General features: G+C 47.5%; 1 protein-coding gene across 1 annotated transcript in view; it reads right to left on the reverse strand.

Moving 5' to 3' along the window:
• The window catches only part of CDH4 (cadherin 4), a 474,925-nt gene that overhangs the window by 281,578 nt on the left and 168,861 nt on the right, over nt 1–24,486 (reverse strand). The gene's annotated exons all lie outside the window — the stretch shown is intronic.

Below are 24,486 nucleotides of genomic sequence, written 5' to 3' on the forward strand. Positions count from 1 at the left end.
ATAAAGTCACTTGATTGTTTTTTGCTGCTATTCGCACTCAGAATTCTTACCGGGGAGCAAATGACTACCAGATCCTATATGGTATGAGGTTCATTTATGAAGCTGTAATTGCACGTGTCCAATTCTAAGTCTAGATTTGGACACCGTGTTTGGACTTCTCATGGACCGGGCCCATTTATACGCATAAAGGTTTCCTCCTCAACTTACCAATAGAGTTTTCCTGCCTTTAAGAGTAGGGAAGATTCAAAAAGAATGGAAACTAAAGACGGGCACTCCGTGCGGACCTGCATATGCTGTGGGAGAAGCAGCGGTGGAATTCATCAGTGTGCTCATTGGTACGATGACCGGGCTTCCACTAAAACACACCAGACTCTGAGTTTCCTGGGAGTGAAGATGCCCTCTCCCATCACTCTGTCCCACTTTCTTCTTTTCTGCCAACTTTAATTAAAGGCCTATCGCGTGCCAGGCAGGATGCCAAGTGTGGGCAATACACAGAAGAACAAAACCAGTGCCCCCAACAAGGTCACGCCCCCCAGGCCCAGCACCATCACTGGCCACGCCCCCCAGGCCCGGCGCCGCCACTGGCCACTCCCCCCGGCCCGGCACCGTCACTGGTCACTCCCCCCAGGCCTGGCACCGTCACTGGCGAGCACGAGCTGGCTGATATGCTTCACAGGGCCGGTGAGAGCAGGCTCAGCATCGTCCATGTGGCCCCATGAACAAGACAGGGTCAACTGCACGGCCCGAAATCGGGATGGGACTCTGTCACCCAGAAGTCCCCTCCCTCTACCTCACTGCTGTTGTTCAGTTGCTAACTCGCGTCTGGCTCTTTTTGACCCCATGGACTGCAGCACACCAGGCTTCCTTGTCCTTCACTGTCTCCCAGAGTTTACTCAAACTTATGGCCATTGAATTGGTGATGTCATCCAAACATCTCATCCTCTATTGCCCCCTTCTCTTCCTGCCGTCAGTCTTTCCCGGCATCAGGGTCTTTCCCAATGAGCCCTTCACATCAGGTGGCCAAAGCATTAGAGCTTCATATCTCCCAGACCTCATATCCCGTTTCTATTGATTGGACCCCAAAGCTTGCTCTCCTGGGGTAACGGCACACTTCTGGTGGATGAGGAACATACAGAAGTTCATGGTTGGGAATGTGGGATTCATTCTCAACCCCTCTCCCTTCAGCTGGCCAGTAGCAGAAAGTCACGCCGGTTGGCAGGCCTGCCTCCCCAGTTCTAGTCTCCATTTGGCTCTTTAGCCACCAGCTCATGCTGAATTCCAGGATACCCTGCACCGCATCAAATCTGCCCAACACACCTCCCATCACAGACCTTCCTTTCAAGACATGAATAAAAGCAGTGCGAATTGGAAAATAATTTTTAGGAGAAACACAGCCTCCAGCCCTACATCTTAAGCAATATGTTAAAACGAGAAACAAAGAATGCTGAGCTGTGTAATGGAAGAGAAGCACCTTCCCCACACTCGGAGGGTTTTCGATGGCCTGTTTTTGTTGTTTCATCTTTTTCTCCCCATTAAATCAGACACTTCTTCTAAATCAAGCCCTTGGGGTGGAACTAGGGAAGTGATGAGAAGGCGCTGTGTGGATGGGAGGGGGAGCATGTGTTCCTGCCTGGCTCTGCACCCAGATCAAGGGGAGTGTCACCATCTACAGCCGTCGCAGAAGAACCCATGTAACCATATTTCTGGTACCATTTAGGTCATCAGTCAGGCTCCCATGGGCAGAGACACCAGGGCTGTAACAACAGATCATGCCCATGGCCGGTTATTAAATGGAGGGTCAGGAGGCTGGGAGAGTGCTTGCACTGGGGAGAACAGGGTCACCCCTCACGCCATGTGGGGTATCCACCAGCCCAACTCTTTTCTGGGTGAGCAAACGCAGCCAAGTAACACAGCAGGGACTGTGTAGCCAGGACGGAACGGCTCTACCCCTGACTTGCTGTGTGATCTCGGGCAGCCGCCTAACCTCTCTGGGCCTTGTTTCCCCATCTGCAAGGTGAGGGTGAGGACCATGTGCACCTTATGGAACCAGGAATTAAACAAGTTGATGGACAGAGAGTTTGTACTCACTCTCAAATCATTGTTTATGTAGCATTACTGTCAAAGCTTTTTATCAAAAGTGAACTCGGGGTCTCACATCCTCGGCCTTACTGACACTTGGGGTGGGATGAGTCTGTGCTGAGGGGCTGTCTTGTGCACTGGAGCATGTTGAGTGCCTCTCTGTACCGAGCTGACACCACAGTGTGTCTTCATATAGAACGGTGAGAACCCCAAATGCCTCCAGACTTTGCCAAACACCCCTGGGGTCAGTCACCTGCAGGGAAACACTGAGTTAAAGAAGGGAAAAGCCCAGATGTCACATAAATAACCCAGAGGTAGAAATCCTCTTAAGATGGTGTCTAAGGACCAAGTCAGAGCATTGCTTCAGTAGCAAATGTGTCTCTGCAGAGAGTTGGGGTGAACACCAGGTCTGAAATCAGATATTGAATGGGGACTCACAGAATTTCAGACTCAGACGTTCTCAGGTCAGACAAAGGCAGAGGTACCCTGGACAGAATCGCCAGTCTTAGCCACAGAGGTCCCCACCCAAACGGGCTCCATTCTTCAGTGCCACCTGGAGCAGTGGGCGCCGTGACCCTGGGGCGAGAGCGCCCTGCAGGGCATCAGGGAATGATGGCACCTCCATTCCCAGGACGGCAGTGGCTGATCCCAGGTTAGAACGCAGGAGAGGCCACCACGGCCCAGGGCGGCAGCTGAGGTGAGTGGGGAGGGGAGTGTGGCCAGCCCCAGTTTCAAACCCCGGGCTCAGGCAGACAGCAGGAGGGGACACCCCACAGAGCCCTGGCCACACACAAGGGCTCTTGGCTCACCTGTCCAGTCACTTTTTGTCCCTCTGAGGTGAGCCCAAGACACACCGAGTTCAAATGGTAAAACACTTTTCGTTGTGAGAATAAATGCCAATATGCACGTGAAATTAAAAAAAAAAAGGCCATTTTATCCATAGACTTATGAGACATGTTAAATAACATGACATAAATAATAAATAAGAATTAGCCAGTTCATTCAGAACATAGGTCCTTTTACCCTGGATTCAATTACACTGAGGCCAATCGCTACGCCTGAATTCAAGGTAAAGCCTGACATATGTCCTTACCACATATGACCTGTGACATGTGACCTATATCCTTCCACAGATTTTAGGAGAGTTGGGGCAGGGGGGTGACCCCCCTAACATCTGGAACATCCAGGCTGCACCCAAAAATCCCAACATTCATGCTCCCATCAGTGAGCTTGTCCAAGAAAACAGCACTTTCTCAAGAGATTTTAGGTTCCCTTTTAGTGATATAGTTATCTTATGATCTTTTTTCTGTTCCTCTTTGTCTTTTTTGAGAAGAGAGTCCGGTACATTTGCAGTTAAGTCTATAGCTGAAGAGCCTGAGATCAGGCTACCCAGATGCAGAGCTCAAGACAGACGCCCTTCTGCTCACCTGCAGGGAGTGTCTTCTCTTCCCCAGAGGGCCCCACCTGGTCGTGGGTGTCCTGCTATCATGCCCAGAGCCCAGGACCCTGCAGCCCAGCCTCATGCCGGACAACACTCCCTCCATTCCCACCCGCGCTTCAGCAGGGAGCTGCCTTCCCTGGGTCTGTCTCACCTACTTCTCCAGGCACACAAGGTTCCCCTGGGACCCACCAAGCCATGAAAAGAAAATCCATCTGGGCCAAATCACCTTGGACAACAGACATGCTTTCACTGGGGTTTTGACGTTATTCTCGACCAACTACACTTTCTGCCGCACCCACAGCTGTCTTTCTGCGAGCAGAGAACAATCCTCAGCTACGTACTTTTCACATTTTCTTTAACCAAAAGCACTTTTGAACTCTTTGTCACAAACCACAAGAACAACCTTAGGCTCCCGAGAAGCCAGCCCGAGGACAACCTGGGAGAGGGGCCACCTGACTCCCCAGAAAGTGCTCAAGAAAAACGACAAAGCACACCACCAGGCCACTCGGACAGGAGAGCTGCCTCACGCCGAGAGCAGGTCTGGGAGCTCACGCTGAGATGCTGGGCTCAGCTTCGCTTGTGTCAGAGCAGAATCGAATCACTGTCCAGGCTGGCTTCTCAGGTTAGAGAGGCCACATCAGATCCCCTTTTTCTGGTTCCCACGTGACTGTCTCACCCCTCACCCTCTCCTTCATCAGCACAAGTTTGGCCAAGAAAGAGGAGTCATGTCGCCATGGCCTGGGAAACATGAGCCCACCCTCCCTCTCACCGGGTCCACCCGGCTCACACCGTCCCGGGAAGACTGCAGAGGAGCCGGGGAGTGGAGACAGGTTCTCGTAGGTGAGATGGGCATGTGAGGACACACGTGTGCGTGAGCAGCGGGATCACTTACCTAGGAGGAGAGAAGAGGACAGGTCATTAGCTGAGCCCAGAACCTCCCCAGCACGCACGGCGCTGATGCGCAAGCTGGACCCTAGCTACCAGAACCAGCACCCCAGCAGCCTCTGTGCTCTGCTTGGCACGGCATGAGTTCACAACCTGCTCCTCTATGTGCTCTGGGCCTCGCGACAGCTGTCGGGTGCTGAGGGTGGGAGACACAGGCTCAAAGGTGTTGAGATTTAGTCACTGAGGGGGGCTCCTGACCTTTCAGCCAGTCCTCTCTCCAACAGCACCACCATCAACAAATTATTCCTAATGGGAGGCTCAGTGACTGGACAGGTATGCAGGTAAATAGAAATAATCGGTGGCATTTCCTAAGGATGTTGTCATTTCACCTCTCTAGGCACTGTTTTCCATCAGTTGTAAGTGTTCTTGTGCTTGTGTGTGTTTGCACTAAGCTGTTCCGCTGTGTCCAACTCTTTGTGACCATATGGACTGCAGCCTGCCAGGCTCCCTTGTCCATAGGATTCTCCAGGCAAGAATACTGGAGTGGGTTGGCATTCCCTTCTCCAGGGGATCTTCCCAATCCAGGGATTGAACTTGTGTCTCCTATGTCTCCAGCATTGGCAGGCATGTTCTTTACTACTAGCGTCACCTGGGAAGCCCATTCTTGTGCACGGAAGGCAGATACAGTAACATGTCATCTGTATGACCTTAAGCCGCAGGCTAAAGGAGCCACCGAGGGCATTGATACAGTGAAGCCTGAAGCATCAGATGTGGGGAAGTAGTCTGGATGAAGACTCAGACTGTGGGCCCACCTCCCTGACCCAGGTTCTATACAAGCAGGCCCAGCTGGCTAGGCTTGGGAGAGGACACTGCCCTGGAGACCAGGAACCTTTCCCAGGAGAAGGAGGCTCCTTCTCTCCCACCACAAGGAGCACAGTCAGGGCCCAAGCACCATGGGTGTGTGAGTAACAGCCTCCTGGAGACACACTCAGTGCCCGCTGTAAGGAGAAGTACATGCTACAGAGCCTTAGGCATAATGCGTCTGCCTTCCCGTCTCCAAGGCAAGAGAGTTCACGTGGTCATCCATACGCCCTGTGTCGGGGACTTCGCCCCACCGACTCAGCATCCAGGCTGGTTTGGGACTCGGGGCCACGAGGCTGCTGGTCATGTGCCCGATGGGCCCATGGTGTTAGCAGACAGGACTTGTAAGGATGAACTATGAACATTGATAGAAATGCCTCTGCTTGACAGAAGCACCACCACGCAGCCCTTCTCCTCATCATAATGTTGTTTTATGGCCCTTGAGCCCCCAAGGCCTTGCAGGCCTTCCTCTCCACATCTCCAGGGGGAAGAACATGTGACAGAATTCATGTGTCACTTCTCTCGGTGCTTCTCGCTATCACTAGTGGACATGGTTACGGAAGTCCCTTTGAGGTGGCTTTGTCATGGCCTGAGATGAAGCCCAGGGACGTGGACGCTGAGCTGACCGGGAGCTGGGCGTTCACTTCTCCCCACTCAACAAGGTGGAACTTTACTGAGCAAGTGCCGTGAGCGGCCTTTGCTCACAAACAAGCTTCTAGTTCAGAGGAGCAAGTGTGAGTAACGACTTCATGATTTGTAATCATTGTGAAAGGGGCCTCCTTTGTGCTCCTTTCCGATTATGACTATATCTCTTATTATAAATTTAATTTCCATTTCTGAGCACAGCTGATAATATCCTATTTGACAAACACAACAGGGATGTGAATGGATTACTGACACCCTTCCTCCCCATGACAAAGCCAGAGGAGGCCCCGCCCGGCTGGGCGACCCCCTCCTCTCTAAGGACACACTGGAGGTTCCTGAGAGGAGAGTGACTGACCTCACAGGGATGGCCATCGTCATGGCAACAAGAATGCTCATAAAATTAACAATAATAGTTATAATGGCCCAGGTGACAACTCAGTGACCCCGGAGCTGGGCTTGGCTCTGTCCTACGGGAGCTGTACAGAGCTCCCTGTGGAGAGCCCCCACTACCCGTGGAGCAGACAGAATTATCACCCACAATCAGGGCCTGGGGGCTGAGCACACACGAGGCTCGGGGGCAGGGTCAATCACAGGCATCTGACCTGGGGCCTGGATGGGTTCACTCAGCCCCTGCCCATGAGGTCCATCTCTGCCTCCAGATGTCCCTCAACACCGCTTTCCTGGGGACAGGAAAGGGAGGGGATTCAAGCATGAGGCCCGGGGCCCTGGGCACAGAGGAGGAGGGCACCCTTCCAGGCTGCTGCTGGCTGCCGGCCAAGGCTGAATTCTGGTTCTGCCGCCTCTTGGCTGGGTGACCTCAGGGACCCCAAATACAATGACAACATCTTGGCCTCCTGAGCCAAGTTCAGGGATTTTCCCGAGGGACCAGGGTGTCCATAGGACGTCACTGCCTGTAACTCCTTTCCCATGTGTGGTGTAGATTGCCAGCTGCCCCTAGCCATGCTGGGCAAGCCTGGAGACTTGGTCCCCAGGCCACAGCCCCCATACCCGTGTGTGGTGTCTGCAGTCCTGGGCTCAGTGCCCACGGCTTCTGTCCACATCTCAGCGGGGGTGTCCTCAGGAGGAGTCCAAATCCCCAGAGCCTGAACTCCGGATGAGTCTCCTTTATGGAAGAGAGCTGGGGTAGTCAGGATCTGGTTAAAAATCGAGTCTGGTTTTTGGGAGGTCCTCTGGTAACTGTCCGATTATATTAAGAGTGGTTTTAAAAATTCAGTGATTATAAGATTGAATCACAATTTTATGTATTTTTTTGGCTGCACGGCCTTGCGGGATCTTAGTTCCCCCACCAGGGATTGAACTCTCACCACTGGCAGTGAAAGGCAGAGACCTAGCCACTGGACCACCAGGGAATTCCCTAGATGAATTATTTTCAAAGAGATAATTAGAAGCCTGAACCATACTGTCACCTGAGTTTGCTTACCATTAATGATTAAAATGTTGATAAATTTACAAGGTGGGGAGAGTTCGAGTGTATATTGCTGGTCATCCAGGCCAGGAGATTCTGAAGGTCCCCTTTCAGCTAACTGTGAAATCGGCCTGCTGACATCAGTCCACTGCTAACCTATCTGCCTTATTCACGTCACCCACTTTTCCCTCCCATGGCTGCTGCCTAACTTTGCCTTTTAACAACCCCTGGAACAGATTCTGCTTTCCCAGAGATTCCTAGAACAACTCCTGTGATGTCACACAGAGGGAGAGCTAAAATTCTGATGTGTGTAAGTTGCTTCTGTCGTGTCCAACTCTTTGCAACCCTATGGACTGTAGCCTGCCAATCTTCTCTGTCCATGGGATTCTCCAGGCAAGAATACTGAAATGAGTAGCCATTTCCTCCACCAGGGATCTTCCCGACCCTGGGATCAAACCCACGGGCTTTTGATCAACCTTTCCTATACTGCAGGCAGACTCTTTACCATTTGAGCCATAACTGGGGAAACCCATAACACCAATAAAGAACTGAAAATTAAATTCTAGAAAAATCAATGAACGTAAATAAGGAGAAAAAGAGAAATCATAAAGGGACATGAAATTAAAACCACAAACATCAAGCTATAGATTCAATTTCAAACCCGTCAGTCATGAAACCAAGAGGGAGCAAACACTCCAAGCTCAAAACAGAAGTTGTCATCAGTTCAGTTCAGTCACTCAGTTGTGTCTGCTCTTTGAAATCCCATGGATTGTAGCATGCAGAGTTCCCTGTCCATCACCAACTCCCAGAGATTGCTCCCCATCGAGTTGTTGATGCCATCCAACCATTTCATCCTCTGTTGTCCCTGTCTCCTGCCTTCAATCTTTCCCAGCAACAGGGTCTTTTCTAAAGAGTCAGTTCTTTGCATCAGGTGGCCAAAGTATTGGAGTTTCAGCATCAGTCCTTCCAATGAATATTCAGGACTGGTTTCCTTTAGGATGGACTGGTTTGATTTCCTTGCAGTCCAAGGGACTCTCAAGAGTCTCCATACAGTTCAAAAGCATCAATTCTTCAGTGTTCAGCTTTCTTTATGGTTCAGCTCTCAGATTCATACATGACTACTGGAAAAACTATAGCTTTGACTAGATGGACCTTTGTCAGTAAAGTAATATCTCTGCTTTTTAATATGCTATAGAGGTTTGTCATAGCTTTTCTTCCAAGGAGCAAGTACCGTTTAATTTCGTGGCTGCAGTCACCAACTGCAGTGATTTGGAAGCCCAAGAAAATAAAGTTTGTCACTGTTTTCATTGTTTCCCCATCTATTTGGCATGAAGTGATGGGACCGGATGTCATGATCTTCGTTTTTTGAATGTTGAGTTTTAAGCCAGCTTTTTCACTCTATTCTTTTATTTTCACCAAGAAGCTCTTTATTTCCTCTTTGCTTTCTGCCGTAAGGGTGGTAGCATCTGCATATTTGAGGTTACTATTTCTCCCTGCAATCTTGATTCCAGCTTGTGCTTCATCCAGCCCGGCATGTCACATGATGTACTCTGCATATAAGTTAAATAAGCAGGGTGACAATATACAGCCTTGACGTACTCCTTTCCCGATTTGTAACCAGTCCATTGGTCCATGTACGGTTCTAACTGTTGCTTCTTGACCTGCAATACAGATTTCTCAGGAGACAGGTAAGCTGGTCTGGTATCCTATCTCTTTAAGAATTTTCCACAATTTGTTGTGATCCACACAGTCAAAGGCTTTAGTGTAGTCAATGAAGCATAAGTAGTTGTTTTTCTGGAATTCTCTTGCTTTTTCTATAATCCAACGGATGTTGGCAATTTGATCTCTTATTCCTCTGCCTTTTCTAAATCCAGCTTGAACATCTGGAAGTTCTCGGTTCACGTACTATTGAAGTTGTCATAAAAGAGAAAAATTCAAGATCATTTCACGGGAGCTTCCTGTTACAGACAGAGCTGGTGCAAAGTGTAGCCGGGAAGATGCACGCAGGCAGCAGTGAGTGTGCCTGGCAAGGGGCTGCTCCATCAGCATCGCAGAGCAGGGCTGTCTACGCCAAGAGCAGAAGCACCTGTGTTCACAGCAACTTCCTTCACAGCTGCCCCAAACTGGATGCAGCCTTTCCACTGGTAAAAGGCAAAGCCCACACTAGACCCCAAATCCCAAACAGGGGGCATGACCAGTGGATTCACTGTGGGCAAAGTATGATGAAAAAACCAAAACAGCAATTGCCTCTGTTGGATGGACCCGGGCGGGAGGGGTGGCCCACCAAAGAGCAGGAGAAAACTTTCTGGAAAACGATGCTCTAGACCAACCTCTAGGCTCCAATGCCTGATGATCTGAGGTGAAGCTGATATAATAATAATAGAAACAAAGTGTGTGATCAATGTAATGTACACTTAATCTCCATCCCTCCCCACTGGGGTCTGTAGCAAAGTTGTCTTCCAGGAAACCCGTCCCTGGTGCCAAAAAGGCTGGGGACCATGGTTTAGACCTTGATAGGACTTTGGGTTACTTGGGCATATACATTCTTCAAAGTTAAAAGGTATGTAGTTTTCTCTCTGTGAAAGCTTGCCTCAACATGTAAACAAACATGAGCTTTATTTTGTGAGCTTCCTGCTGAAGAGTTTAGGGGGGACATACACTGATTTCACTGTGAAATCCATCAGAAGCAAGATGGGTGTACGGATGGAAAGGGGGTGGGGCTGAGGTAAAGCCAACCGGCAGCCTGTGAAGTGTGGGCTTTACATGGTTGTTATGTGCAGGATTTTTGTGGTGGGTGCACTTCTGTCAACTGTCGAGTTTACTCAGCTTTTCTGCAAGTTGGAAATATTTCATAAATACTGGAGGGAAACCCTGGAGTTGCTCTCCTAAGCAGCAGGTGCCTGGCATGTTCTCTTCTGTCTCCTGCTCACGGCCCCTGGCTCCCTGCCCGTCCCTCTAGCCTTCTTTCACTCCACCTGGCTGGCCATCTCCTGGACCCAGGTCCCCTCAGCCTCCCCATACCTAGGGGATCCCTGACCATTCGACCCCTCCAATGCTGTGTTATCAGGGGCCACTGGTGGCCTCCCCGGACAAGGCTAGGTCTCCTCTGTCCACGGATCTAGACTCCCTTGCACTTTGGTCCCATGCTTCCTGTTGTGTTTTGTAATTAGTGGTGTTTTGTGTCTCCAGGGGCCTGGGGCTGTGTTTCTCCATGCCTGATACAGAAAAGGTGTGCAACAATCAGTTTTGAGTAAAACAAATGAATATATCACCCTCTCTCTCTGTATCTCACTTCTACGTGACTGGTGTTGGGGTGTATAGGATCATGTTTTAATTTATTAAAACAGCAGGTATATCCCATCTGTGGGTCTCCCCACCCTGGACCCCCACACCTCACTTTATAAACTCAAGTCTCTGTCTATTCTTTCAGCCATTCAAGGTATATTCCTTGGGCAGCCCTCCTCCTGCCTCAGCTTCCCTGGTGTAGACACTCCTCCTGCAGACAGACCACATCCAGAGAACATGGATTAAGTGAATAAATGTCACTCCTGTATTTGTGGTTAATCATGCTAACCTAACAGCCTAGAGGGCTCCACCTTCTAAAGAAAATGAAGCCAGAGAACAGATAAAGAATTCCACCAAGTAGGGAATAACGCCAGTTTTCAATAAATTCCTTCTCTCCCATGCTTTGTTCCCCTAAATTGATGGCTTTGACTAGATGCCTCTTAGAAAAATTCTTAACTGCTATGTAATAAAATCTATTAGGGAATAATTCCAGTTCCCCCACATATAGATTTTTGTAGATACAGAATGTTTTAGGAGAATTATTCTCTCACATGTATTTTATTAAAAAGCCTAGCACTAACCATCCCTCTTCTTAAAGCAAAATTACTACCTGCAAGGGAGTAGCTGTTTTTGAAAGAAAGGAAGGGAAAAAAGCCCTTCCAACTGTGTCTTTCTGTATCTCATTATAAGTTATTTGTTAAGTACTGAAAGGATAATGGGTAACAATGCATTTGTTAAATGACAAAACTTCAAATATGAAGATTCATTTACGGTTCCTTTCATAGCAGTGTGTGATTTTCTAAGTCTATTCAAGGTTTATAGATTTTATGATTTGCACACAGAATGTGAGGGCAGAGAGGAAAATTTTGCTATCAAGTTTAGAAAAAATAGCAAAGATGAAGGCGGAATTGTACACAAAACTTCTCTAAACTTTTGGGATGAACAGAAACTGTGATTTCTAAAATGACCAGACTGTAGGGGCATGTGGCCCCTGGGACTCACGGGGACTCACTCACGGTGTGCAAGGACCAGCCCAGACACCACTCTTGTCAACCGGCTCCGGGATCGAGTTACCAGTAACAAGCTACAATCCAATGGTCATTTCCCTCCCTCACCATGTCTCATCCAGGCAGTTTAGCTGTGAACTGTCTTGGCCACACACGCCTAGAGTCTCACGTCTGTCTCTGTTTTCTTGGCATTCCTGAGGTGTCATTGGTACGTGAACCTACACCATATGCACCTTGGACACTGAGAGGTCACGGAGAGTGAAGGGTGACGCAAGTTGGGCCGGGAAGCGTCACCTGAGCGCAGGTCACACTGAGATCAGAGCCCACTCACCTGTGCAGGTGTGTGTGCGAGCTCAGCATCAACTCCCATGCAGGATGTGATAGGAAATGAAACACAGGCTAAGCTTAGGAGAATAAGCTACGGTGACCTATTAAAGGAAAACCCTAGTAATCCTTGTTATTGTTCAGAACTGCTACAATTACAAAGTGGCAGCATCTTTTAGCAGACAAATAGCACTTGGCTCTAACAAGAGGAATCAGGGAAGCCCTGATTCCTTACCCAGAGGGTAAAGAATCTGCCTGAAATGTAGGAGCTGCAGGAGTGAAGGGTGACATCCTGCCTGGGAGTTGATGCTGAGCTAGCACACACACCTGCACAGGTGAGTGGAATCTGTGTGTGACCTGGGGTAAGGTGACCCTTCCCTGCCTGACTTGCTGTCACCCTTCACATTCGAACCCAGGGTTCGATCCTGGGCTGGGAAGATCCCCTGGAGAAGGAAATGGCAACCCACTCCCGGATTCTTGCCTGGAGAATCCCATGGACAGAGGAGCCTGGTGGGCTGCAGTCCAAAGGATTGCAAAGAGTCAGACATGATTTAGTGACTAAACAACAAACCTAGAAGAAAAGAGGTCCTTGCTGGACTGTGTTGGCTGCGCCCGTTCGCTGCCCAGGCCAACTAGATACCATGGTCTTAAGTGTCACCTGACTGCGTCCTCTCTCTACTACCTGCCATTTGGAAGCAGGAAAGAACGCGAGTCCTCCAGCCTGGGGCCAAAGTTAGGACTCCAAGGGGAGGGCAGGGAGCCCCATTTTCCCATCCAGCCTCACGGCGATGAACTGCAAACCCAAATTCCCACTGGGCTCCTGCGTCTCGGTAACGGCTGGAATCCTCGGTACACGAGCACCCCTCAGACCCAAACAGGGAGGTGGTCATGAGTGAGCATTCTTCACCTGGGGCAGCTCCACAGGGGGAGACCCCTTCGCTGCTGCTTTGGATAATAGTTGACATCACCCGAATCACGGCTTATATTTTCTCTAACGTGTATCCACCCATCCTTCCCCTCCCCCATCAACCCAGCTCATTTTGGCTGACATCACAGTAGCTACAGACTTCAGATTGCTTTGTCCCTAAACATTGCACCATGCATGCCATTAATGAGAGTTCCATATTTCATTTATGTTTCTTTTTCGACATGGAGTGAAATGTAAAAATCTTAGGTGTGACAATGGCAGACCCCTGTGTGAGGCAATCCCCTGTCCAGACAGTGAACATGCCCCAGAAGTCCCCTCACTGCCCACTCCAATTCCCATCACCAGCCAGGAAAACACCCTGATAATTTTTTCAAACCGTCCATTGGTTTGGCTTCTCCTGGAATGTCACATAAATGTATGTCCTCTATCATGTGAGTTTCTTTCTACTCGGCATGCTTTCGAGATTCATCTGCTGCCTGTGTTAGCAGCTTGCTCCTTTTCATTGCTGAATAGAATTCCATGACACAGAGATGCCTGTCTGGTGTTGGTCACCTGGGCTGTGGGTTTGGCCTACTGTGAACCCTGTTATAAGCATTTGGTCCTCTTATGTCCCCTAGGAGAGGAAAACTGAGCCAAAGGGTGGTGTGTGTTTGATTTTCTTTTTGATAACAGTCCATTGGGAACTTGTGGGTGAAACAGCAGTTCTCAAGTGGGGTCCATCATTAACACAGATTCCTGGCCCTCCACCCACTGACTCAGGAGCTCTCTGAGAGGGGCCCGAGGGAGCTGTAGGTTTCAGAAGTTTCTCCAAATAATTCTGATGAGGGGCCATGTTTGGAGACCACTGGCCATTCAGCTGGGTTGGGTTCTGACTCTGAGACCAGCTGGATTGGGTTCCAAAAGCCAGTTGCTTAACCACCGTACACTGGCAAGTACTTGAACCTGTAAATTGAGAGTCACGGTAGTGACCACTTCCTAGGGTTGCAGGGAACACAAAAACTTCATAAATGCCCAGCGCTTAGCATCTGACCACAAAGCACAGAGCACACTGCTACATTATCAGAACCAACTGACCTGTCCACACAGCCCTGGTCAAGGGTTCAGCTCAACTCCAGCTGTGACGCTGGTCATGGGTGCTCAGCCCTTGGGGAATAGGGAGGAGCACATCAGAGTAGTTTCAAGTTCAATGCTACTTTGTCACAACTTTATCTGTGAACTAAGTCATCACTGCTGTGCCCAGGTCTCACCTGGGTTCTGTCTGCACTCCCAGGAGATGCGGGGAGTTCCTTGGGGGTAATGGCTGTCAAGCAACTAGAGACATACAAGGGACCAGAGAAGGACAAGAAACTGATGCCTGGAGCCAGTACAAAGATCTTTAGCAGAGAGACCAAGGGTGGATCTCAAGGTAGCACCTCAAAGCACCAAGTGATGAAACACCTTCCTTTCCCAAACTGACGGATGAATATAGAAAGGAAACTTGAATGTATACAACAGCCAGACAAGCCAATATCCTGTCTTTGCATCTTTAAACAACATAAGCGCTCTCGGGTCACACTGGTCCCAAGACACACTCAAAAAGTGGGTGTGCACCTCTAAATTCTCACCATCTTGGAGAACACTCAAGGAGCAGAAGAGAGCCAGCAGGAGGGTGCTCTCTGATTTCTTTAAAAATTATTGCAGACGTTTTCAGCCTCACATGTTGGGAAAGTGAGGGACAAGCTCCTCAAACATCAAGAGCCCAGGAGCCGGCTTCTCTTACTTTTGGTCTTTCCTCATTCAGCCAGCCCTCCCACTACCAGTCAGACTCCAGGACGCTTTTTATGGAGGCTTGTACTTCAGAATTTATCCCACAATTTAAAATAAATTAGCCCAGTACACATTCTGCTGCCAGCATAATTCACGCCAATGGAAGCGATCTCAGGGCAATCACCCCCGCAGGATATCTTTTAGCCAAATCCACTTAAAAGGATCATTCCAGGGGGATCCATGCAAACTTCAAGCATTTGTTTATAGAGGCACTCAACACATGAGTTAATTTGGAAGGTTCTTTAAAGAAATTAAAAACGGCTCCGTTCTATTAAAACACTCGGAGTTTTGGTGATGGCGGCTTGTTCAATCCTCCCTGCTCCTTGCAGAAGGTCAGGAGGTGAACTACGGTGAAGGAAGCAGGTGTTGATCCATTTCTGAAAAACTCCGGTCACGAGTGCTAACACCAGGTACATACTAGTGGTGAGTATGTCTGCAAACTGGAAGAAGTAAACCACATGGAATTTGCCAAATCACCATGTCCCCCCTCTCCCCTACCACCCCCAGTACCACTGACCAGACCGCTTCCTTCTGATCCGGGCTGTAAGAAGCAAATATGGACGCACTGATGGTGGCCGAGGACATGGGCATCCCCGTGTCCTCCCACTGGGAGAGCTGATCTCTACTCGTCATTTTCAGGCCCACACGTGGCTGACAACACACAGACATTCCTGTGCATGAGGCTTAGCCATTTTGAGTTGCACTTCAATTACAAAGTGGCACGTTGACAAGTCCTTACCAGGTGGACCTGGCAGCTGGGAGACCCAGATGCTGGGTTTTGACAAATGCTGTTGGAGGATGAGCATTTCAAGGTGGATTTCTGGCTGGAAAATCGAGGGTACAGGACAGGTTAAACTGCCAAAGGGCTGCCGTGTCAGCTGGCAGCTCTCCCTCTGAGGCTTGTCCTGGGAGGAACAGTGAGGAGTAAGGGTCGGGAAAGCACGGTAGGCTAAGCTCTTTAAAGGGTGTGTGTGTGCGCTTAGATGCTCTGGCCGTGTCTGACTCTTTGTGACCCTATGTGACTATGGGATTCTCCAGGCAAAAATATCTGAGTGGGTTGTCATTTTCTCCTCCAGGAGATCTTCCAGACCCAAGGATTGAACCCATGTCTCCTGCATTTCAGGCAGATTCTTTATCACTAGTGCCACCTACAAAGCCTTGTTTAAAGGGTGGATTGGGTAAGTTAGTCACTAAGTCATGTCCAACTCTTGTGACCCTGTGGACCGTAGCCCACCAGGCTCCTCTGTCCATGGGGTTCTCCAGGCAAGAATACTGGAGTGGGGTGCCATGTCCTTCTTCTGTTTAAAGGGCTGCTGCTGCTGCTAAGTCACTTCAGTCGTGTCCAACTCTGTGTGACCCCATAGACAGCAGCCCACCAGGCTCCCCCATCCCTGGGATTCTCCAGGCAAGAACACTGGAGTGGGTTGCCATTTCCTTCTCCAATGCATGAAAGTGAAAAGTGAAAGTGAAGTCGCAGGTGGACCTAAATCAAGAGTCTGGGATGAACTTATACACATTACTGTATATAAGATAGATAAACAACAAGGACCTACTGTAGATCACAGGGAACTCTACTCCATATTCTGCAATAAACTAAATGGGAAAAGAATTTGAAAAAAAAAAAAAGATATATGTAAGGAGAAGGAAATGGCAACCCACTCCAGTATCTTGTTTGGAGAATCCCATGAACAGAAGAGCCTGACAGTTGCAAAGATTCAGACATGACTGAGCCATTAACACAGATACATGTATATGCATAACTGAATCACTTTGCTGTATACCTGAAACTAACACAACATTGTGAATCAACTAAAGTCCAACATACAAGAAAAAAGAAAAAGAAAAAAACAAAAGGCAAGTTGAGACATGCTCTCTGGGTTGTCTCCCTAAAATCTTGCTCCCGTTTATGTTGTTGTTCAGTCACTAAGTGTGTCCAACTCTTTGTGACCTCATAGGCTGCAGCACACTGGACTTCTCTGTCCTTCACTATCTACTGGAGTTTGCTTAAATTCATGTCCACTGAGTCGGTGATGCTATCTAATCATCTTATCTTATCCTCTGTCATCCCCTTCTCCTCCTGCCTTCAATCTTTCCCAGCATCAGGGTCTTTTTCGGCTCTTTGTATCAGGTGGCCAAAGTACTGGAGCTTCAGTGAAGTCAGGGGGTTGGCACATGACCGCCTTTGTCTGCAGTAAGTCAGTGACCATTAGAGTGCTGCATTCGACCTACCAGCTGCAATCTGACCTGCCTTCTCCACTGTGGGAACCGGAGGGTGGCTGGGGGTCCCAGCAGGGACTGGACGGCAAGTGACTATGACCCATCACAGCCTGGTGACCCATTCCAAACCTGGGCTGAGGGGCTGCTGTGCAGATAAAGCTGTTTATAGCTCCAGGAAATATCTGCGGTGTATGAACTTTACAGCATGATATGAGGGAGAAGGAGAATGAAAGAACACAGCAGAATTAGATGTGTTGCCTTCAGCTGGGTTTCTTCAATGTGTTTCATGGATTTTTCTGGTTCATAAAATTTCACAAATGAAAAGAATTGCCCATCATGGAGGCAAATACTTGGCATTCCTCGTTGGAAAGTGGCACATCCTGGCTTTCTGTGCCTCAATCCTCAGAGAGAATTGTTTAAGCACGTGAGCTGCTGCATCTGTGGTTTGTAGGTATAGACAGAGGAAACCGTGCTGAGTTCCTGTGTTGATCCTCTTGATCGGAGAGAACCCAGGGTCTCTGCACCTGTGGGGCCCAGGACTGACAGGGGAGCAATCTAGTGGCTGTTTCCAGTGACTGTTTCCAGTGACTGTGGCTGGTGGGCAGGGGGTATGTCGCTGAAACCTCCACTTGGCAGTTGGTGGGAGGAACGGGGTCCAGCTCTGGGCACTGAGGCAGGGACAGCTGCCTGGCCCCAGATGGGCAGCGGTATGCAGCCCATTCTAATTCATTCCACAGCCGCCCTGCCCTTGGCTACAGCCAGTGGTCTCCTTGAACATCGGCACAGAGCAGCTTCACTGAGGCCCTGGACAACAAGTGCTATCGTGGGGACCTCGCACCTGCTCACACCTGGGCAGTGTGTAGTGGAAACCTATCCCCTGAGGTCGGCCCCCCAGCTGTACATTCCCAGGACCCAACACAGTCCCCAGGCTCAGGCACATTTGTGGGTGGGATCCATAAATATGAAGAGTCTGGTGCACTAGCCTCAACCTCCACGCCACGGGATATTCTGGATGAGGCTGTGGGGCTGTGATCCACAGGAGCTATTCAAGACACAGCCAGAGAGAGAGAGAGAGTGGGGAAAGAGTGAGAGTAAATGGGTAGGCTTCTCTGTCGCCTTGTAATTATGTTAGAGAAGTAAACTGAACACAGTCCCCATTAGGGAGATCTTCAGGAGCTCAAGCTGCCAACCACATCCTGCATGAAACAGCGGTGCTGACTTCAATTGTGAAGAACCCAAATCCTTGGCCAAAATCATCAAAATGGAGTGTGGCATGCCAACTCATTTCATGAAAGGAAGCCACCCACTGGAAAAGGATGAACTTATTTCTTAGCAGGCTCTGGTCTACCGTATTTATTTTTTCATGCCTAGTTCCTGGGTACTGCCCAAGAGTCTTTTCTTAACCCCAGGAGGAAGCACGGACCACTCTGTGCTCTGATCTGATCAGATCTGCTCTGAAAAGAGAAGAGATAAGACAGATGCCAGGAGGCTTTGAGGGGCAGTGATTAGGAGCTGGCTCCATACCATGAGGAAGAGAGCTTAGATCCTGGCTGTGCTGCTCTGCAAGTGACTTCACCTCTCTGTGCTCCCAGTGGGCTGCATCCACCCTTTCCCAGGGTTGGTCTTCAGGTTTTTATGAGAATGGATGTGATACCTTTCCAGGGTGCCCACCAGGGCAGGTGTGCCCAGCAGACACAGGCGATTAAAATTACTGAGGACAGACTATGGGCAAAGCCAGCCCAGGGTCTCAGGCTGCTTACTACCTGTTGGCGGTGACAAAAGGAACATGAGCTGGAGCACCCATGGTGGCAAGTTAGTGGAAGATGAGCAGGGCTGATGAAGAAGGGAGCAGAATGGACTGTGATGGCAGGACTCCTCCACTGTGGACGCTCTGAGCTGAGGGTCCAGAGGAGCAGAACTGCCCAGTAAGCTGGTCGTCAAAGGCTGTACAGAGGAGGTGGGAGCTGAGTGGGTCTAAAGAGTTAGTAGAACCTCAGGAAAGACAAGAGTGCACAGCTTGGAAATGGGAATACTAGGGTGAAGGAAGACATGGTGGCTATGTTTTATTCACGGGGTGGATGCAGTGGGGGCTACTGTCTGGAGAGGCCACGCTGTACTGGCCAGCCGAGTGGGGTCATGAGCAGCACAGATGTGGAGGCTGTTGGCTGGCCATTCCCTGTAGTGTGACGTATCTCAACTGCTCTGTGAAGTTGAAACAGACCAGTTGTTTTCATGAGCACCTCCTTATGAATAAAAGAAAGGCAAACTGGGGACAGACACACACAAATATTTTGAGAAGTATTGGTATGAGTGCATTTCAGCGTCATTCTGCTGCCAGATCTCTGATAACACCTGGCATGCTCAGGGCCCTGCAGAATCCTTCCTCTGTTAATCTGCATTTTGCAGCACAGGCGGCTGTGCACAGAGAATCCAGCCACTGGAATAAACAGGTGCAATGGGGCCAAAGGAAGCTGAATTCCAGAGGCTCTGAAGCAACGGGCTCAGTTCCTGAAAAACAAAGCCTCAGACCCCTGCTTGGGACCAGCCAGCTGGACCTCGAGAGGGAGATGGAAAAAGAGACGAGCAAGGAGACAGAGTCATGGATATGGATGGACCTGCAGAAGAATCACCTGAGAACACTGTATAACTAAAAATGCATGAGCACTTTACAGGATTTGAAAAGCATTTGCTGAAGTAGTTTGGTTTCTAGGGAGGGGAAAAAACATTTTAATGCTTTCTTTTACACACAGAAATGCACAGAGAGCTAGGATGAGAAACAAACTATGTCTTGTTTTAACTTGCTATTGCATTTTTAGCATCAAATTAGCCCTCTAAGCTGTTGTTGATGCCGACAGCCAGCACATTTTAGCCTAGGCTGTGCTTCAGAAGGGAGGCTGCTTGACTGAATGGTGTGGTTTTTGCTTACTCAAGCTTTGCACACCCTGAGAGGACATGTCTACTGTATACACCTAGGACATCAGTGTAATGCACCTGTGTGAGTGCCTGGACAGCAAGGGGGTTTAAAGAGACGCACCTCCTCTAGATGTGTGAGGGCAGCAGAGCCAGGAACTTGACGACTACTGCATGATCAGGCTGGAATCATGAGATTTTTACATGCACAGCACTTCATGGTCTCTGGAGCACTTTCACAGCAATGTGTGGACTAAGGCTTCTCCACCCCAACCCCATTCCTCCACTCTGGGGCCACATCACTCTCTGCTGGGGGGCATCCTGCCTCCATTGGCCACCCCACCCTGAGTCTAGTAGCAGCCTGCCACCCCACCCCAGCTGTAACAACCAAAACTGCCTCTTGACCTTGCCAAACATTCCCTGGGGGGCAAAACTCTGGTTGAGAATGGCATGAGTTTACTCATGGTGCTCTGTGTCTCGGGGTAGAGATTTGGCATTGAGAGACTTGAGTTCTAGACCAAGGTGGTCACTGCCTTCTACTGACCTCTGGCCAAGTTTCTCAGACTGTGTGCACTTGGGTTCATCCATTTGGGGAACTGATGGATAATTCAGAAAAAAATCTGCCTTGGGAGTGGGATGAACTTAGCCCTGGGCTAAGTATTGCTCTAGTCCTGCCTCTTACAAAGGACCAAACTATTTCCAGATGAGTTACCTGTGCACCAGAACAAAGATCGAGATTATTAATAGGTACACAGAAATGCCCCCATCCACCAAAGCAAAACTCAAAATATCTGGCATCCAATGAAAATACCAAACATACAGGGAAGCAGGAAAATATGACCCTAATAAGAAGAAAAAGCAATCAATAAAGAGGTCAAAGTGAAAGCTGGTTGACAAGGACAGTAAAAAGTTATATCTCTATCCTGCATGTTCAAGTAGGTAGAGGAAAGCATAACCATGATAAGACACAAAAATGACCCATATCAAAGTTATACAGATGAAAACTACAGCATTTGAGATGAAAAATATATTTGATGGGGTACATAGATTGGACACCATGGAGAAATATTGAATCTGAAGATATACTAATAGAAAGTATCCAAAATGAAATACACAGAAAAATAGAATTAACGGGACAAAGAGTCAGTGAGCTATAGGACAACTCTGAGTGGCCTGATAGGCATGTAATTATACCCTCCAAAGGAGATGGTGACAGAGGGACAAGAATATTTGAAGAAATAATGACTAAGTGTTCCCAAATTTGATAAATACTGTAAATAAAAAGATTCAAGAAGCTCAATAAAAGAACCTCAAACAAAAGAAATATCAAGAAAACTAGGCCAAGGCAGCTTATGATCAAACTGTTTAGAACCACTGATAAAGAGAAAAATCTTAAAAGTATGTGTGTGGGGGGGTTAGTGCATTATATCATTAGATTAGAACAAAGTTAAGAAGAATGGCAGACTTCTTGTCAGAAATGATGCAAGCCAGAAATCCTTGGGACAGTATTTTTCAAGTATTTAAAGACCAAAAAAGTCAAAAACTTCCAACCTAGAATTCTACATCAACCAAAAATAGCAAAATATAGACTTCCTTAGAATACAAATGCTGTAAGAATTCATCACTAGTAGACATGCACCATAATGAATGTTACTGGAGGTCCTCATGACAGAGGAAAATGGCACCAGAAAGAAGTCTGGATTTACACAAAGGAATGACAAGCCCCCAAAATGGGAAGCAGAAGAGACAGCTCTTCCAATTTTATCTCTATTTAAATGATAAACAAAATACAGTTTATCTCTGTTATGCATTTATCACATCACCATGGTTTCTTGCTTCTGTGTCTGTTGACTCTGGTCTTTGACCCCTGGACAGAGGAAAGTAATGCATATTCGTTTTATATTCTTAGCAGAAACATGGAACCTGGCACACATCAGACACTTCACTGTTTGCAGATAACATGATCTTCTATATAGAAAACCCTAAAAACTCCCCCAGAAAATTATGCTAATCAATGAATATAGTAAAGTTGCAGGATATAAAATCAACACACAGAAATCCCTTGCATTCCTATCCACTAACAATGAGAAAACAGAAAGAGAAATTAAGGAAACAATGCCATTCACCATTGGAATGAAAAGAAAAAAATACTTAGAAATAAATCTGCCCAAAGAAACAAAAGACCTATATATAGAAAACTATAAAACACTGATGAAAGAAATCAAAGATGACACAAATAGATGGAGAAATATACCATGTTCCTGGATCAGAAGAATCAGTACAGTGAAAATGAGTATACTACCCAAAGCAATCTATAGATTCAATGCAATCCCTATCAAGCTACCAATGGTATTTTTCACAGAGCTAGAACAAATAATTTCACAATTTGTATGGAAATACAAAAAACCTTGAATAGCCAAAGCAATCTTGAGAAAGAAGAATGGAACTGGAGGAATCAATCTGCCTGACTTCAGACTATACTATAAAGCTACAGTCATCAAGACAGTATGGTACTGGCACAAAGACAGAAATATAGATCAATGGAACAAAATAGAAAGTCCAGAGATAAATCCAAGTGCCTATGGACACCTTATCTTTGAAAGTCCAGAGATAAATCCAAGTGCCTATGGACACCTTATCTTTGACAAAGGAGGCAAGAATATACAATGGAGAAAAGACAATCTCTTTAAGTGGTGCTGGAAAAACTGGTCAACAACTTGTAAAAGAATGAAACTAGAACACTTTCTAACACCATACACAAAAATAAACTCAAAATGGATTAAATATCTAAACATAAGACCAGAAACTATAAAACTCCTAGAAGAAAACATAGGCAAAACACTCTCTGACATAAATCACAGCAGGATCCTCTATGACCCACCTTCCAGAGTAATGGAAATAAAAGCAAAAATAAACAAAAGGGACCTAATTAAACTTAAAAGTTTTTGTACAATGAAGGAAACTATAAGCAAGGTGAAAAGACAGATTTCAAAATGGGAGAAAATAATAGCAAACAAAGTAACTGACAAAGAATCTCAAAAATACACAAGCAGCTCCTGCAGCTCAATTCCAGAAAAATAAATGACCCAATCAAAATATGGGCAAAGAACTAAACAGACATTTCTCCAAAGAAGACATACAGATGGCTAACAAACACATGAAAAGGTGTTCAACATCACTCATTATCAGAGAAATGCAAATCAAAACCACAATGAGGTGCCATCTCATGCCAGTCAGAATTGCTGCTATCAAAAAGTCTACAAACAATAAATTCTGGAGAGGGTGTGGAGAAATGGGAACCCTCTTACACCGTTTGTAGGAATGCAAACTAGTACAGCCACTATGGAGAACAGTGTGGAGATTCCTTAAAAAACTGGAAATAGAACTGCCTTATGACCCAGCAATCCCACTGCTGGGCATACACACTGAGGAAACCAGAATTGAAAGAGACACATGTACCCCAGTGTTCATTGCAGCACTGTTTATAATAGCCAGGACATGGAAGCAACCTAGATGTCCATTGGCAGATGAATGGATAAAAAGGCTATAGTACATATACACAATGGAATATTACTCAGCCATTAAAAAGAATGCATTTGAATCAGTTCTAATGAGGTGGATGAAACTGGAGCCTATTATACAGAGTGAAGTAAGTCAGAAAGAAAAACACCAATACAGTATACTAACACATATGTATGGAATTTAGAAAGATGGTAATGATGACCCTGTATGTGAGACCTCAAAAGAGACCCAGATGTAAAGAACAGTCCTTTGGACTCTGTGGGAGAAGGCAAGGGTGGGATGATTTGAGAGAATATTACTGAAACATGTATATTATCACATTGTGAAACAGATCACCAGCCAGGTTCAATGCATGAGACAGGGTGCTCAGTGCTGGTGCACTGGGATGACCCTGAGGGATGGGATGGGGAGGGAGATGGGAGGCAGGTTCAGCATGGGGAACACATGTATACACATGGCTGATTCATGTCAATTCATGGCAAAAACCACTACAATACTGTAAAGTAATTAGCCTCCAATTAAAATAAATAAATAAATTTTAAAAATAGGAAAAAAATTTACTATTAGAAATTTAAAAAAAGTGTCTGATGGACTAACATACACTTGGGGCTTCCCAGGTGACACTAGTGGTGAAGAACCTGCCTGCCAATGCAGGAGACATAAGAGACTCGGGTTCAGTCCCTGGGTTGGAAAGATCCCCTGGAGGAGGGCATGGCAACCCACTCCAGTATTCTCGCCCAGGGAACCTCATGGACAGAGGAGCCTAGTGGGCTACAGTCCATGGGGTCACAAAGACTCGGACATGACTGGAAGCGACTTAGCACAGCACAGAACATTAGCATACACTTGGTGCAGGCCCCATGCACATCCTTGTGGACAACAGTGATATATGATGCATCATACCTGGATGATCTGCTGGATGGCAACCAGATTCAGCCCTGGGTATCCAACAATCACATTGTTATGGGCTGACCCCTAACCCCTGTGATGTATATTGTGTGATGGTATTTGGAGTAAAGCCTTTGGGAGATCATTAGCTTTAAGATGAGGTCTTGAAGAGGTGCCCTAATAATGGAATTAGTATCCTCATAAGAGGAGGAAGAAACGTCAGAGCCTCTGTCTCTGCCATGTGAGGGCATGCCCAAAAACT

The sequence above is a fragment of the Budorcas taxicolor genome, chromosome 13, assembly GCF_023091745.1.
Source record: "Budorcas taxicolor isolate Tak-1 chromosome 13, Takin1.1, whole genome shotgun sequence".
NCBI lineage: Eukaryota > Metazoa > Chordata > Mammalia > Artiodactyla > Bovidae > Budorcas > Budorcas taxicolor.